Genomic DNA, 14,780 nt, shown 5'->3' with positions numbered 1-14,780 from the left:
GATAGAAAGAAAGAGAATTATAACTATTTTTGACTGATCTCCTACCATGTTACTTTTAAAAAAAGATCCTTGTTGCTGCATGCATCAAAAGTATCTTTCTTTTCATTTGCTTCAGTAATACTCCATTATAGGGATGCATTATTTTTTGTTTATTCATTCACTGATCTAGGAACAGTTGGATTGTTTGCAGTTTTTGACACTTCTGAATAGAACTGATGTCTACATTAATCTAGAGACCTTTTGTAGACATACCTTTTCATTTCTCTGGGTCAGATATCTAGAAACAAGATTACTAGGTCAAACAGTGAATGCATATTTAATTTTGGAAGACTGCTAGACTCATTTCCAAAGTGCTGTACAACTGGGGGGTGGTGAGGGAAAATGAAAGAATTTGTTTTAGTTTGTATTCAAATTTTGTAAATAACTAGTAGAAAGTAAAAAAAAAAAATAAAAATTTACAAATCCCAAACCAAATTCCTGTACCATTTTATATTCCACAAACAACACAAGAATACCCCAGTTTTCCTGTATTCTTACAAACACTTGGTATTTACACTATAGAAAGGTGTATGAGCTTGGAAGCAGGAGTGGCATCCACTTCTGAAATGGCTTGCCTCCGGAAACTCTATGAACATGGAGAAATGATGGAAGTTATACAAGTATTCAGGTCTTTCATTCATAGGGTCGCTATGAGTCATCTATGACTCAATGTCACTTAACAACAACAAAGGTGTATGTGCAAAGGTATCAAACCAAAGCTTTAATTTACATCTCTGTAATTATGTGGACCCATTTTTATGCATTACAGTTCATTGACTATCTGTACACCTTTCGGTATATGGTTTATTCAACTCTTTTGTCCATGAAAAAGAATTGGCTATACTCCTATTAGCAATAAGTTGTAAGGGTTTTTGTTTGCAAAGCAAATGTTTTGCAAATATTTCCTCTCAGTCTAGTATAGCTTCACTTTTTAGCAATGTCTTCAAGTAAAGTAAAATGGAAATATTATGCAGTTTAACATTCTTCTATCTTGTCAAATGACTGATATTTTATCTCTAGTGGCACAGTGGAAGCTCTGGTGATATAATCTGGAGGACACTGGGCTGTTAACTTAAAGGACACACTTCTCTGGCAATTTAACTCCATGGGTGGCTCTGAGGGAGAAAGATGAGAAATCATCTCTCATGAGATTTGTTGTTATTTGCCCTCGAGTTGCCTGCGACTCATAGTGACCCTATGTACAACAGCCCTAAACCCTGCTCTACCCTGCACCAGTCTCACTGCATCTGACACACCTACCCCCATTACCACAATCACTGCATCAATCCATCTCATAGAGGGTCTTCCCCTTGCACAGTCCCTCCACCCTCCCAAGAATGACATCCCTCTCCAAGGTCTGGTCCTGCCTTGCAACATGTCCAAAGTATGTCAGACAAAGCTTCAGAATCCTTGCCTCCAAGGAGCAGCCTGCTTTAACCTTCTCAAGGATGAACCTGTTCCTTCTCTTAGCAGTCCATGGTATATTCAACACTCTTCTCCAACATCACAGCTCAAAGGCATCAATTCCCCTTCTATCATCCCTAGTCACTGTTCAGGTCTCTGACACATAACAAGTGACAATTGCAAAGACCATGGCCTGGATCAGGTACACGTTATTCTCCAGACTGACATTGTTGCTGGTCAGTACTCTGGAGAGGTCTCTGACAGCAGACTTTCCCAGCGCAATATGTCTTTTAATTTCCTGGCTGCTGGTGCAAAGAATGTTGATTGTGAAGCCAAGCAAACAAAAGTGTGAACAATCTCAATCTCTTCACCATCAGTATGCTCCTAATAGGCCCAGTGGTGAGAATCTTTGTTTTCTTGATGTTGAGCTTCAGTCCATATAAGAGGCTGCAGTCCTTGACCTTCTACAGCAAGTGCTTCAGGTCCTCCTCAGTTTCAGCAAGCAGAGTTGTGTCATCTGCATAAAGCAAATTGTTGATGAGACCACCTCCAATCCTGATGCCACAGTTCTCCTCATAGAGCCCAGCCTCCCGGATAATCTATTGTGCATATAGATTTAAAAGTTATGGAGATAGGACGCATCCCTTGTCTACACCCTTCCCAATTTTGAACCAGGCCTTCCGAAAGGTCAACTAGAAGTTGTTTTCAACTCAACGGCAAGAATTTTGAGTGAAGAAGTGACATAGTGTTGGGCTACTTAATAAAAAAGCTGACAGTTTGGGTCTACCAGCTATTCTGACCGGGGAAAAATAGAACTTTTCCTCCTGTTGAGTTTTAAAACCCTCTGACTCTGAATCAGAAATTGCTTGATAACTGTAGGTATAATCTAGTTAAATGTTATTCTCAACATTTCATTTTATTTCTGTAAACACAATTGTAGATAAAGATTTCCACCTAGGAAAAACATCTTTGGGTGTAAAAGAATAGTAAAAATGTTTTCATTTTATGAAAACATTATAAATTTATTCAAATTCTACCATTTTTAGTCTTCATAACTCTTGAAGTTTTTAAACAGAAAATTGAACAGTTACTTGTTATGCTTAATATTAGCATTTAGAAACAAGTGACTTTTTTTTTGTTTTATATAGGTAGAATAAGCCTTTTAAGTAATTTTTTTGTTGGACAAGAATAAATCTAAAATTTCAGAAGACTAAAAGACAGTTAACAACAGAGAATGCTTAATAGCTAGATTAAAAAGTCATATCCAAAATAAAAAACACTCAGGAGAATTAACAATTGACTAAGGAAAAACAAAAAATTGTAAGATTTACACTTAAAATTGAAGCTCTCATTTACCTGTAAAACATTAAATGTGCTTACTCTTTTCTGGTAAACAAGTGAGAACAAGATATAAGCTTATTATTTGTCATAATATTTAAAATTGTCCTTTCTGCCTCCATCTTTTTTCTCTTTCATTGCTATCTCTGTTTTCTTGTATTCGGTCTTCCTTTGAATGGTTCCTTCGTGGTTCCAAAGGTAATTTCGTTTCCTACTTCCTGGATCAAAAGTTTATATCTGTAGAATTCAGATGCGCTCTGTGTGTTGTTTTTTTTTTTTAAATTTTTAAACATACTTTCGTATATATGCATTAAAATACATTGGTATCATAACAGTTAATTTGAATTTACATTGGAAAGGAAAAACATAGCCTTTTTCAAAGATCCTGATGAACTGTTTAAGTTCTATAACTTCTTTGGTCTAAGAGAACTATATGGGAAGAACAAGAAAACATAAGCAGTTTATTTTCTTTGGGGATTTTTATTCTGACAATGGAAAAAGAAAAAAAAAGATTAAAAATTTCAGAAGCCAAAGTTCTCATTGTGATGCAGTTTTTTCACAATTCTCCTCTTCCCCAGTTGTGCCTTGTTTGTGCCATTATAAAATTATTCTACCTCACAGCAGGGGTTTAGAGAGTGAATCATGTAATAGGTATCTGAACACCTTGCTTTTAACTAGGTTTCTTTAAACAAGTATATATTTTCTCAGCTCAGTACAAATCTTACTTTCTTACTTGTTCTAACAATTTTTTTTTAAAAATACAAAATAACTTTTAAAAAAATCGCTTCCAAATAGTTGATAATATAATGTCAATATTGTGGACCCTTTGACTATTGCTAGGTGCCATTCAGTCTCCTCTGCTTCACAGAAACCCTGTGCACACATGCTATTCTTATAATTTTTGCTATTATTAAGCTCATTGCTGCGGCCACTTTGTCAGCCTATCTTGTAGAAGGTCTTTCTCTTTTGTGACGACTATTTGCAGGACTACACCTTCTTTCTAGCTATATTTTGTTTTAGATGTATTGGTTAATTCTTTTAGCAGCCTGTATTGTTGTCAGTAGGTGCCGTTGAGTGAATTCTTTGCTGTCTTCACAATCACTGCTCTGCTTGACCCCATTGTTGCGGTCATATAGTATATTCAATGCGCTTTGCCAACACCCTAATTCAAAGACATAAAACCTTCATTCTGCTTTATTCATTACCCAGTCTTTGTATGCATATGAGGCAATAATAGGACCATGGCTTGAGTCAGGGAAACTTAGTCCTTTTTATTTATTTATTTTTTTAATTTTAAATTTTTTATTGTCTGGGAGAACAATATTTCTTTCCCCCCCTCCTTTTCTACTAGTTTATTTACAAAACTTGAATACAAATTTGAACACATTCCATTTCTCTCACTACCCCACCTATCAAATTGTACAACCCGATGATTAACCAATCCCCCTCTCCCCCTACACATCCACATCCCTCGACTGTATACAAGTTCTTTTTCTTTTAAAGAGTAAATGTCCCCACTGCAATAAGTCATTTGAGTTCTTGACTGCTGCATATTAGAGGTTGTGAGGATGGTGCAGCAGAGGGTGGAATTCAGATCCGACGTTCATAGAGCTGCTTTAAGTCATAGTAGATTCAATGGAATCTAATAGAGACTGGCTGCCTGCTAGCCCAAAGTTTGTACTTTCCTGGCTATTTGAACCACTAGCTGCTCAGAGGGAGAAAGATGGACAATCTCCTTCAGACTGACTTACAGCTCTGGAAACCCAATGGAGGGTCAGCTTTGACTCAATAGCATTGAGGAAGAGAAAAGAGTGAATGAGCTGTGTGATCATTGATTGTGGATCCAAGTGAAATGAAATCCTTGACAATTTTAACCTTCAGTTATTTTAATGTTTCCCACTGATCCAGTCGTGAGAATTTTGTTTTATATTGAGGTGTTATCTATATTGCAGTAACTGCTTGAAGTCCTCAAGATGCCACAGAAAGGTTGCGCATCTGTGTATTACAGGTTGTTCATGAGTCTTCTTCCAGGGCTGATACGGCATTCTTCATCATGTAATCCGGTTTCTCAGTTTATTTTCTCAGCACGCACATTGAATAAGTGTGATGGAAGGATTCACTGATCCATACCTTTCCTGATTTTTAAACAGTGTCCCTTGTTTTGTTTAAACAACTCCCTTTTCGGTTTATGCATAGGCTCTACATGAACACATTGAAATGTTCTTGAATTCTATTCTTTGCAGTGTTATCCGTTTTTTATTATGATCCACATAGTTGCGTGTCTTTGCAATGCCGAGAAACATCTTTCTTGGATTCCTTGCTTTCAGCTAAGATCTATCTGGCATCAGCAAAGACATCTCTTATCTCAAGTCTTCTTCTAAATCTGGCTTGAATTTATGGCAGTACCCTGTTGAGGTACTGATGTAAACATTTTAAAATTATTTTCAGCAAAATTTATCTTGCTCATGATACCATAGACATTGTGTAATAATTTCTGCATTTTGTTTGATCATATAGACATGGTAGTGGATGCTATACATAAAAGATCAGCTTCAAGGGGGAAAAGTATTTTATAATATTAACATAACTGATTAATCAATATGTACTCAGAAGTAACCAGGAAATGACAAAATTAAAAACTTGAGAAGCTATTTTATCTTTTAATATCTTGGGTACCAACCAAAACTCAAACCCATACTGAATCCAAATAAACACACGAAAACTCACTACCCTCAACTCTATTCTGATTCCTAACAACCTTCCATTGGGTTCCTGAGCTGGAACTGACTTGACAGCCATGGGTTTGGTTTTAGGTTTTTATGGAGGCAGAGATCATATAGGATGGAGTAGCACTGTCCCTTTTCAAGGCAGGCACCTTTAGGAAAGCCGACTGCCACATCTTTCTCCAGAGGAGAAGCTGGTGGGTTCAAATAGTTGACTTTCCTGTTAGCAGTCAAGCTCTTTACCACCGTGCCTCCTTCTTTACCTACAATTTGCCTCCAAAGTCTCTGTTTCAAATCACTGTACAAACTAGTTATTGGTTATCAATAATAATAAACATATACTGTAAACTTTCTGACAAATATCTGCTTTATTCTAAGCCCTGGACTAGGTTCTGGGGATACTTGAGGATATAAAAGCGTGCATCAAGCCCACTCAACTCCATCACTTGTAAACCATTCACTGTGGAGTCAGTTTCAACTCAAGACACCCTCATGTGTGTTAGGGTAGAATTGTGCTTCACTGGATTTTCAATGGCTGGTTTTTCTTGGAAGTAAATCACCAGGCCTTTCTTCCAGTGTGCTTCTAGGTGAAGTGAAATCACCAAGCTTGTGGTTTGCAGTTGAGTAAATAAACCATTCATACTACTCCGAGTCTCCCATAACAATGTAATTCTTCTCAAATGAGCATAGATAGCCAGCCAGTACTTGTCTTTCATATCTATTTTCTTCTTTTATTCAGTCATAATACCTTGATTTTCTCTAGTAGCTTGCTTATTCTGCTAAGACTATCAATAACCTTTATAGTTGCATACAAACATCTCTCTTTGATAATACTCAACATATCAAGTGCCATACAGCAATAATTTATGATAAATATACAATGTATAAGAAAATAATAAACACATATTTAGAAGATAGATGTTATCATCTAGCTAAGTTTTCAGATTGCCCTAGACTGCTTTGTGAAGGAAGGATGGGCAATCTCCTTCAGTGAGACTTACTGACTGAAAACTCATTGAAGTGGGTCAGATATGGGTTGGTTCAGACTCAACAGTACTCGACAACAACAGGTACTTAAATATTCATATGTCCATAACCTTAACAGCTTTATCTATACAGGAACTTTTAACAACAAAGCTGAAGTTATCAATTATACTCCTTCTGTCTAATTTTCTTCCTTGAAGGTCTGGCTAGAGAAATTCAAGGGCACGTTTGGCCCAGGGCGATAGGAATCCCACACATTGGCATCTTGACACTCCACACAGCAAATTATGATAGGTTAGCAAATGTGAATCAAGTTAGAGCTGAGAAATGTCTGCAGAGACATTTACAGTCTATTTTGATAGTCCTGAGTATCACATTTCTTTCCTTTTAGAAAAAGATAATGCTGTCATCCAACCTCTGTAAAATTCAGATCTTCAATGTCCTATGATCCTGTAGCTTTGTACTTGGGACATTGGAAATTTTCCATTTCTTCTAAGCTCCACTATCTTCCCTTTATTGCTTAAAAACTCACATTTTATTCTTTTTTTTTAATTGAGAGTCTCTTCTCACCATCTTCTCCCACTTCTTCATTGCAATCCTACAATTTCAGGACTACTTTACCTACAATTTGCATTCAAAGTCCCTCTAATTTTCCTTCATCTTTATTTTTTCATTTTCCCCCTTCTTGGTTTTATAAACTCTGAACTCCTGCATGTTCTCATCACCCTCTAATTAGCATTTCTCCATGGTAACAGACAGTTGCAGACCTGGGACTCACTCTCTGTACCAGCTACTGCTGAGTAACCTCTGGGTCTAGCAAGGAGGATCTTGACCTGATTAAGATAGGAAGATTTTTCTCTTCTTGGAAGGAGAGCATCTATACATTTCAGAGAAGATGCCATTTCGAGGACAAAGAGTAAGTCAATTTGATTGAAAAGGAGTGCACATTTGGACTCACACATGCAAAAATCAAAGTAGGTAATAAACTAAGGAAATATTAAAGAAGATGAGGGAAAAAATCTAAAACTTGCTTCTTGTTCATGGTTTGTAAAGAATCACTAGTGCTTTGATCTGCAAGATGCTATGAAGAAAATGATAGCAAGTCTTTGGTAACATTTACTTTATAATTTTGCATGTATGATTTAATAAGCTTCCTATATGGGGCTGAGGAAGAAGACTAACTTTATGGTTGTCATATAATTATTTTTAAAAAATTATGTTTATTTCTAACTAATATCAATCCATATAGCAACATATACTTACTCAGCAATCATAATGTCACTAATTACTACAGTATAGGAGATTACTGTTGATCTTTGGGGGTAGCGGGTTGGATATATACTGAGTCAGAATCAACCTGATGGTAACTAACAAAAAGAAGTGTGAAATATACATATAATTTTTTTTGTTTCTCTCTCTAGAAATAAGAGGCTAGAAAATATATTACTAGTTTTAGCTTATTGAGCCCCTATTATATGTTACTGTTGTTATATACCATAGAGTACTACTTCTCTTAGCCACCCTGTGAACAATGGATCTGAACCCTGTCCTAGCCTGTGCCATCCTCATCATCTCCGATACACTTGAACCCATTTTTACAGTCACTAAGGTGATCTATCTTGTTGAAGGTCTTCCTCTCTTAGGCTGACCCTTCACCTTTCCAAATATAATGTCTTTTCCCCAAGGATTGGCCCCTTGTAACAAGTTTGTGTACCAAAACTTCACCATCTTTGCCTCCAAGGAGTACTCTGGTTTCCCTAGACAGACTTGCTTGTTCTTCTGGTAGTCCATGAATGATTCAGCACTCTTCTCCTAAACTATGACTCAAAGTGGTCAATTAATTTATCATTCTTATTCATTGGCCAACTTTCAAATGCATATGAAGAAATTGAAAGGATTATGACTTAAATCAGACACAGTTTTTAAACTGACATCCTTGTTCTTTACCACTTTGGAGAGATTGTTGACAGTAGCTTTTCCCAGTGTGTATATTTTGATTTCTTAACTCTTGGTACCTAGGGTGATTGTGGATTGAAGCAAGATGAAATGATTGATTATTTCAAGCTTTTCTCCTTCTATCATGATGTTGGCTATCGGCCCAGTGGTGAGGATTTTTGTTTTCTTGATGTGGAGATGTAATCCATAATGAAGGCTATAGTTTTTGATCTTCTGCAGCAAGTTCTCCTATGTTGTTGTTGTTAGTTGCTATAGAGTCAAGTACAACCCATAATGATACCAAGAACAACAGATCTGAATCCTTTCCTATCCTGTGCCATCTTCACAATCTCTGACACACTTAAGCCTATTGCTGTAGTCACTGTGTCAATCCACCTGATTGAGGGTCTTCCTCTCCTTCACTGTCCCTTTACCTTTCCAGGCATGATGTCCCTCTCCAAGCAATAGTCTCTTCTACCAATATACTCAAAGCATGTGAAGTGAAAGCTTTATCATCTGTCACTGAGGAGCATTCTGGCTGCACCTTCTCCAAGATGTATCTATTTGTTCTTTTGGAAGTCTATGCAATAGTCAGTACTCTTCTCCATTACCACAGTGCAAAGGCATAAATTCTTCTGTCATTGATTGTCCATTCTCAGATGTGTACTGTTGTTAGGTGCTGTTGAGTATGACCATAGCAACTCTGTGAACAAGAGATATGAACTCCATCCTATCTTGGGCCATCCTCACACTTCCTGACACATTAGAGTCTGTTGTGGCAGTCACTGTGTCAGTTCACCTGGCTGAAGGTCATTCTCTCCTTCGTCAAGTGTCTACCTTTCCAAGGATCATTTCCCTCTCCAAGGAATAGCCCCTCCTAGCAATGTGCCCAAAGTATGTCATATGAAGCCTTACAATCCTTGCCTCCAAAGAGCACTTGCGCTGCATCCTCTCCAACACATATTTGTTTTTTCTTTTGGCCATCCATGGAATGTTCAGCACTCTTTTCCAACACCACAGCTCAAAGACATGAATTCTTCTTCTGTAATCCTTATTCATTGTCAAGCTCTCAGATGCATAGCAAGTGATCCGAAAGACCATGGCTTGAATCAGATGCACTTTAATCCTCAAAGTGACATCATTACTCCTTAATAATTTGGGGAAATCCCTAACTACAGACTTTCCAAGTGCAATACATCTTGTATGAGCATAGTGAAGTGTTCTGAGATTCCCATTCTTTTTAATGTTAGACATAATTTGTTATACCCACAGTCAAATGTCTTTTCAAAGACAATAAAGCAAAAGTAGACATTCTTCTGGTGTTCTCTACTTTCAGCCAGGATCCATTTGACATCAGCTATGATATCCCTGGTGCTATGACCTCTTCTAAATCCTACTTGAACTTCTGGAAGTTCTGTATCTACGTTCTAGCCATTTTTTAATGGTCTTCAGTAGAATTTTGCATGCATGAGATATCAATGATATTGTTCAATAGGTCTCACATTCTGTTGGACCTCTTTTCTTGAGAATAGAAACAAATATGGATCTCTTCCAGTCAGTAGGCCAGGTAGCTGTCCTCCAAACTTCCTGGCATAGACTGATGAGCATGTCCAGGACTGCGTCTGCCATTTGAAACATGTCAAGTGGTAGGTATCCCACCAATTCCTGGGGCCTTATTTTTTGCCAATGCCTTTAGTGAAGTTTGATTGGCTCTTTATCATATGATCCTTTCTGAAATATTTCCATTTCACCCAATATTTTGGTTGTTGTTATAACAATTCTATGTATTCACTCCATCTCCTTTGGGTCATTCAAAATTTTTGCTCATAGCATCAATAAGTATTGCAATTCAAGGCTTGAATTTGTTTTTCAGTTCTTTCAGCTTGCAAAATTGATGAATTATTCCCATTTTACTCTCTAATTCTAGGTCTTTGTACATTTCATCATAGTAGTTTGTTTTGTTTCCCAAGCTGCCTTTTGAAATCTATTCAGATCTTTTACTTCAGCATCACTTCCCTTTGTTTTGGCTCGTTGACACACCAGTGCAATTTTCAGGGTCTCTTCTGATATGTATTTTGATTTTTTTTCTATTTTCCTCTGTCTTTATAGTGCCTTTTGCTCTCTTCATGGATGTTATCTTTGATATCACCTCACAATTTACCTGGTCTTTGATCATTGGCAGTCAATGCTTTAAACTTATTCTTATGATGATGTCACATTCAGGTATGATAGACTCAAGATCGTATTTTGTTTCTGACTTCCTTCTACTTCAGTTTGAGCTTGCAAATGGCCTATTAATGTTCTATTCCACAATCAGAATTTGCCCTAATTTTGACTGCTGATAGTGAACTTCTTCAACACTTTCTTTCACCAATGTAGTCAGTCTAATTCCTATGCAGACCGTCTGGTGAGGTCCATTTGTAAAGCTGCCATTTGTGTTTTTAAGAAAGGTATTTGTAATGAATAAAACATTTAATGTACAAAATTCAATAATTAAATTTCTTGCCTCATTTCTTCACTAAATTTGTACTTTCCATCCACCCCAAGACAACCTCTGATAGTTTGAACCCACCAGCAGCTCCAAAGAAGAAAGGCAGATATCCTCTTCTATATGACTAACAGCTTCAAAACCCAATGGAAGATCGGCAATGAGCCATTTCTGACTAAATGGAAATGAGAAGAAAAGATGATGGCAGCTGTATGTAAGGGTTCTACTAGTTCACCATACCTATTCAATCTGTACGCTGAGAAAATAATCCAAGGAGCTGGAATATTTTACATCATATAGGTGTTTTCTTCAATAAGTCTCTTCTACATTAAGTCATTTCTTGGTGTCTGCTTCCTGGAACCACTATTGAATACAATTTTGCCAATCACAAGAGCTATTTACAATAATAATAATGTTTTGAGCCTCAGAGAGTTTGGAGCACTCATCTGTTGCAGAATGCTGGGGAGGAAGGGAGGGCCTCTGGCCAGGACAGATCTCCTAAGCTCCAGATAAATGCAAGCCTCCCAACAGGGATAGAGAAAACTCTCCTGTGTTTGGCTGTACTGGCTTAAGAAAGCTCGCCACCTGGGAAGATGGCTGCCACATCTGTTGATCTAAGAATGATCCGCACAAGGCTGAGGTTCTCCTAATCAATCCACATGTCCCACGTCTGTAAACCCACCCTATCCTGTTTTCCTGTTTATAAGTGCACTGAAGATAGCAATAAAATGGAGCTAGATTGACTCTCTGATCCTCTCCCAGAGTGGTGTATCTCCTCATGCTTACCCCCATCAGGGTGTTACTGTTAAGTTGCCTTGTTGGCAAACTGACAGTGATATTTATCCATTCCACCCAACGGATTAGTGTCAAGACTCAAACCCAGCTCTGCTTATAGTCATGATCCTTGCCTCTTCTCATTGTGCCATGCTGTCTATTGTTATTAGGTGCTGGTGAGTAACTTCTGACTCATGGTGACTCTATAAGACAGAATAGAATTTTTCCATAGCATAGGTTGACTAGACTGTCACCTTACAGAAGCATATTATCATCTCTTTCTCATTTGGAGTCACTGGGTGTATTTGCATTGTTAACCCTTCAGTTAGGAGCCAAGTGCTTGACCATTACATCAACAGGGCTTTTTCTACACTTCCTTGTTGTTTCACTGTTAGGTGCCATCCAGTTGACTACAACGCTATAGACCACAGATCAGAACTGTGACTATTCTGCATCATCCTCACAATCACCAGCTTGTTCAAGCCCATTGTTGTAGTCACTATGACAACCATCTTGTCAAAGCTCTTCTCTTTCATTAAAACTTTACTTTCCTTGCCCTGGTAGACTAGTGAGTGGTAAGGAGTTTTACCAGCTGCTCTTATGGAGAAATATGAGCAATCTCTTGTCATGTTATTAACTGCTTCTTAAAACCTGTTGGAGAGTCAACTATGGGTCTCTTCCTTCTTGACAGTACACAAACCAACTACTTTTCCAAGTGTGGTGTCATTTGTCAAGAACTGGCTCTCCTGACAACACATCCAATGTATATGAGATGGAGTTTCACCATCCTTGCTTCAAAAGAGTAACCAGGTTTCGAAAAAAAAAAAAAAGAGTAACCAGGTTTCACATCCTTCAGGAGAGATTTATTCTTTTGGCAGTCCATGGAATATACAATTCTTTTTGCCAACATCAAACTTTGCTGCCTACCTTATCTTATTATCTCTATTCGTTTACCCATCTGTCTATTCTTCCTTCCTTCCATCCATCCATCCATCCATCCATCCATCCATCCATCCATACATCGATCCATCATCCATCTATCTCATTTTATCTATCTATCTATCTATCTATCTATCTATCTATCTATCTATCTATCATTCATCTACCATCTATCTCACTACTTTACCTGATACTCAGCCTGTTGACAAACTCTAGGAAGCAGGTAAACTATTCTAAAGCTCCCTGTAGAAGACAATCTGGAAGTCATTAATATAAAATGTTCCTCAGTTTTCTAGATCTTTTATACTTTCATTTTCTCATATATGTCACCAGCAGAGAGCTCTCTGGTTGCATGGATATGTGGTTTTTATCCTCCCTCTCCACACCTCTTTTAGGTAAATTGGAGCGACAAATGATTGTGTCTGTTTTATAACTATAACACGTGAATCTTGCACATTCCCTGGGGATTTTCAGGTCTAGGAACCAATGAAGAGATAACAACGAAACACTAGTTTTATGTTTTCACGTGCTAGGGTGATTATTGCTGAAAGCCCCAGCTTGATTTAGAAGGCAGTGTTTTTCATTTGGACCAGGCAGCCATGTGAGTTTTCCAAAGGTGAGAAGGCCTTTCTAGTGTGAATAGCAATAGGGAGAGTAGTAGCGAGCGGCTGCAGGCTGCTTGTGTTACTGGGGAGGCCAGCAGCAAAAACACTGCAACCCACTCAAGGGGAGCTGGCAACTGTGAGGAGTCCTAATGAAGCGGGAACCCGATGGGGAAGCGAAGGAAACAAAGGGAGACTCCTTGCTTTAGATTTAATTTTTAAATCTCCCCACCTCACTTTTCATTCTGGGCAATTTATTCTCAACCCTGGCTGAGGTTCAAGAGGATAGGGAGCCTGAGGATCTTCACCTGATCGGCTTCTTGAAAGATGCTCTAAGATCTTTAGTGCCAGAGTACATTACCTCATTTCCTTCTATGTTTTGCAGGGAATACTTTCATTTGATTTAGAAAACTTTATCCTTGTTATGGCTGTGTTGCTAATGGTGTACTACCATGCTGGTTTTACCTGTCTGCTCAGGGTCCCAAACAAGGACAGATGCCACTTTTAAAAATTGTTATTTGAGTAAAAGTTTGCCAGTAAATTGGTGTTTTTTCACTCAACATTCATATATATATATATATATATATATTTGTTTTAGATCACTAATTACAATACTCACAGTGTGATCACACTTTTCTTACATGTGGTTCTCCTTTCAATCCTTCAATCCTACCTCTTTCTGCCCTCAGAGTTTTGTCTCTGCCCAAATGGGCCCCTTTTAACCTTACATGATTGACTATTCTGAGGGTTATACTGTTTGTTATTCTAAGGAATGAGCATTTCACTGGTATTACTGATAACTCTATAGAACTGGTTATTGTTTGACAATTGTTAAGTCTATATGCTGAACAAACTATTCCAGAAGTTATACTATAAGAAGAAGAATGTGTCATCAGGATGAAGGAGGACTCAACAACCTGTGTGATGCAGATGACACAACCTTCCTTCCTGAAAGTGAAGAGGACTTGAGACACTTGCTGTAGTAGATCAAAGATTATGAATTACATCCTCACATCAATAAAATAAAAATCTTCAACACTGGACCAAAAGGCAACACCATGATGGAGAAAAAGTTGAAGTTGTCAATGATTTAATTTTACATAAATCCACAATAAACCACTTTAACAGCATCAAAAGATATGTTGCACTGGGGAAACTGGCTGTCAAATACCTCTTTAAAGTCCTAAAAAGAACTTATGTCAGCTGAAAGACTGAGGTGTGCCTGATACAAGCCATAGTTTTCTCAATTATTTTCTTATGCATTTGAAAGTTGGGTAATGATAAATGATGACAGAAGAATTAATGCCATTGAATTGTTGTGTTGGAGAAGAAGATCAAACATCCCATGGGCTGTCAAAAAGAACAAACAAACCTGTCTTAGAGGAAGTGCAACCGGGGTTTCCTTAGAAGCAAGGGTGGTGAGACTTCATTCCTCTCACATACTTTGGGCATGTTGACAGGAGGGGCCAGTCTTTAGAAAAGACATTATGCTGGGAATGGTGGGAGGCGAGTGAAAGAGAAGAACCTTCACAAGGTGCATTGACACTTTGACCG

The sequence above is a fragment of the Elephantulus edwardii genome, unplaced genomic scaffold (assembly GCF_000299155.1).
Source record: "Elephantulus edwardii isolate Elephantulus edwardi_28Jun2011 unplaced genomic scaffold, EleEdw1.0 scaffold00134, whole genome shotgun sequence".
NCBI classification, from domain to species: domain Eukaryota; kingdom Metazoa; phylum Chordata; class Mammalia; order Macroscelidea; family Macroscelididae; genus Elephantulus; species Elephantulus edwardii.
The sequence above is the reverse complement of the archived record's forward strand: the minus strand, read 5'-3'. Positions refer to the sequence as shown.